Raw genomic sequence first — 3854 nt, 5'->3', positions numbered from 1 at the left:
CTTGGTAATCAACATCACTGAAATATCTACTGTAGCTTCCTTCACCATGTCTGTCTAGCAGTGGTGGTCTATTTCTTAGCAGGGGTGGTCTCTTTCCTAGTAGTGGTGTTATCTTTGGCACACTATGAAGTTCTCCATGGCAGCCATGGCTGGGATGACTCCGAGAAAGTACCTGTTCTCTGGTATTTCTTTCATAGTCATATCTTCCATCGGACCACATGCGTGTCTTCAGTCAGACATGACTCCGGGAGACCAGACCAGACGGCCAGATAACAGGGCACTCCTCACGATGCCTCCAGGGCCGCTGCGGCTATGGCAGCCACACCCACTCTCCTAGGAAGCACTTCCGGCTCCTGCGGTGAGGTCAGGCTCCAGTGGCTTTCATTCTGTCTTTATCACGAATTTCTAGGATTTTGACTGCGATGTCTTATGGAGTGTTTTCTGACCATATTCATTTAGGTTACATGCCCCATTTAGTTGTGTGTTCATTTCAGTCTCTCAATTTTGGATGTTTTATGCAATGAATTTGCTTCGAGGTTTTTATAGGTTTACTTTCTTTTCCACATCTACCTTGACTCAGGTAAATCATCAATTTAGACATTTATCATCATCTGGCTCTTGTAACCACGTTTCATGGATTCTTGTTTTTATAGTTCCATGAGTTAGTGATCTACTATAGTAATCTTTGGTATGCAATTGCTTTGAAATTTATCAAATTTTGGTTTCTTCACACATTTTCATGCAAAAAGTTGGTTCTCTTCTGCATCATTTGTTGAGTACTTGACCCATAAGCTAGGCCATTTTGGTGTTGACTCTTTTGTAACTTGCTACCCCATTCCAGCTAAAGCAGTTTTTTGGTTTTTTTTTTTTTTTGTTTTTAATCTTGTGCTTTTCAAAACCAATCTATGGCAAGTACTAAAGTACCAGTGACACAGTCCCTTTCCTGGGGTCCTGATTTCCTCTCCCTGAATGGCTCTATGTACACTCCTTGCTTTCCATTATGATTTGTATTTACAGGATTTGTGCTTGATGCCTTTACATCACCACCAATTTTGCTTATTTATCCTACATGTAGAACTCTGTACCTTTGGGCTGAGCTACATCCCCAGTCATATATATACTTGCCTTATTTTTTTTTACACTGGGACATGCTCAGTCACTGAGTTGCCTGGGCTGAGTTTGAACCAACTGTTCTCCTGTTTCAGCCTCCCAACTGCTCGGATTGCAGACGTGCAAACTCCCTGGCTGAATCTGTGGTTCTTTACTTACATTGTGATTGATACTCCTCATCATTGTCTCTAATTCAATCAGTTTGTTGTGTCTTCTTCAATTTCATGGAAAATCTGATTAATGAAATCCTTTATCTGTTTATATCTTCTTTGCACTCATGGATCATCCTGGTGATTTCATCATATATTGTTCCCTGACCTCTTCAAACTTTTGGCTTTTGAGTTCTTTGTCTGAGACGTTCCTCCACTATCGTGCTCATGACATCATCCTTTGGACAATAATTAATTTTTGAGAAGTACTTTTGCCCTGCTTCCTCATGATCCTTGTACTTCTTTGTTAACTGTTGTGGATCATTAGAACTCCAAAGCTCTGCCATTCTAGTAGGTATTTCTTTAGTAAGTGCCTTTTGCCCTGTGATGTACCTTTAGCTTTGGGTGTGATTTAGAGCACAGACATTTACTCAACTTATTGAAAGTAAAAATGCTGGTTTCTAGTACTGAATTCCAAGGAGAGAATAACTGCTGGTAATATGAACATCCAAGGTGTCAATCATATAGTGATATATCATTTAGAGTTAGTGGAGTCGTAAACTTTTCAAAAATTTTATACCCTTTCAAAATCCAGGAATATAACGGATTAGTAACGGTAGGGAAAGTTCTGATAGAAGATAACAGAAAAAAGTACTTTTAAAATAAAGAAGAAAATATAAGAAAAATAGAAGGAGACTAAAAAGAGACAAAAGCAAATGAAACAGGAGTATGTAGTTTTTTATAATATTATTTTTATACCTTGAAAGATCCACTAAGGGAGTGAGTTTGGAAGGATGTTTGTGGGGGTAGATGGAAAGAAAATTATTTATGAGTAGAGTGAAGGAAAGCCTCCATTGTGTTTGTATCCACTTTATTAACTATCGAAAGCTCTATGTTAGAGTAGTGAAGCAATGACTTTTGATGATGCAAAACCTGTTGGTCAACATAAGACAGTATAGAAAGAAAAGTGATCATTAGCATTCCTGTGCAATTACTTATGAATATAAACATGCTAAAATAGAAAAGTAGGAAAAATTAAATTTTTATAATAGCTTTCATTTTGAAGAAAAGTAGGCTAGGTAGACAGAGTTACTAGTGTGTTGGAAGGTAAGTGAGGAAAGACTGGGGGAAGAGACTTTACATTGGTAGCGAAAGAGATACTGGATTGTTTAATCTGATCAATTTCCTAAGAGAAGGTCTAATTTCAGAAATCCTAAGAATCAATCCCCAGTGAAGGGAAAACACAATTATAATATCAACATGCTGTAGCCTTTATATTTATATTAAGAATTTATATAAAAGAAATGATTAGATAGAAATCAAGAGGAAGAAAGACAAGTAATAAAAATATGATGGAAGAACAAAGAGACAGGCAAAGGTGTTCAGAGAAAATGACACAGATAAGAGAAGGGTGAATTTGTAGATGGAATCTGAGAGATGACATTGGAGGTGATATCCTACTATTGAAATATTGATCAAATGATGTTGGATAACATCCAGAAATAGCTTTTGGAGTATGTATATGGGATTAAGTACTAGGAGTGTTTTAGAAGCAACCATAGTAAATGTATACACATTAGTATACCCATGAAAGCACACAAAGAAAAGCACATAAGTAAAAACAGCTGAAAGAAACACACATGTATACCTACACACACACTCACCCACACACACACACACACACACACACACAATGCTCAGAAAATAAACATATAAGGTCTCTGTTTCCAGAAGCCTCTGTTGTTGTCACAATGCTTTGGCAAGTTGCCAGTATTCTTCCCACAACAAGTAGCAACCTGAGCAACTTCAGGTTCACCAGCTGTGATTCTGCAACAGGTTCTGTTACTTTATCCACTCAGTTCATCTGTTTCAACTTCCCATTCTTCCCGGTCCATTATGTCTCAGTTCCACTCAGGATTTTTTTGGAAAGCAAATTCAGTGATCCCCTATGTTCAAACAGGAGATAGCATGCCCAGCCCTGCACACTGTTCTGATAGCTTTTCTATGTTCTCATTAATCCTTAGTCAAAGTAATACTCTTGCATGCCAATTTTTTTTTCTTTTTTTTCCCTTTGGGACAGTGTCTCCTCATGTAGTGTAGACTGGTCTTGAACTTGTTTATGTAACGACAGATTGCCTTGAACTCATGGTGATCCTCCTGCCTCAGCACTCTGAATGCCAAGTTTACAGTCCTGGTCCAACACACCCATCTCAAATTTCAGTCATACTTGCTGTATTTAGTGGTTTCTATGGGCCTTCAGGAAATAGACCCCATGGGCACTGATCTGAAAATTTTTTTCTATTCCCAATGATCCCTAGTTCACCTTCACAAAGTTTCCTTCCACCCTGTGAATTCAGGGAGAAGACAGGCAGAAAAGACTCCTTTACCTAGAATCCAGTGGCAGCTGGGGATCGGCAGGAGGGAGCACACATAAGCCCAGAACTCTGTGGGGTTTGGGAGGGTGGTGGGATGGAACCTGCTCTGATAATACTCTGGTGTCCTTTCTCCACCTCTTGTTCCCCCTGGTCAGTTACTTGCAGCATGCTCTTGTGATTCTTACTGTCTCACAGATCCCCCAGTGTCTGGTTCCCCATC

At 39.1% G+C, this 3854-nt stretch overlaps 1 pseudogene; it reads right to left on the bottom strand.

The window, feature by feature from the left end:
- The window catches only part of LOC102025722, a 1810-nt pseudogene extending 1590 nt beyond the window's left edge, over positions 1-220 (bottom strand).
- Between the last annotated feature and the right edge of the window lie 3634 nt (positions 221-3854).

This window comes from Chinchilla lanigera, unplaced genomic scaffold, assembly GCF_000276665.1.
Source record: "Chinchilla lanigera isolate Chin_1 unplaced genomic scaffold, ChiLan1.0 scaffold00128, whole genome shotgun sequence".
Classification (NCBI taxonomy): Eukaryota; Metazoa; Chordata; class Mammalia; order Rodentia; family Chinchillidae; genus Chinchilla; species Chinchilla lanigera.
This window is presented reverse-complemented; position numbering and strand designations above follow the sequence as displayed.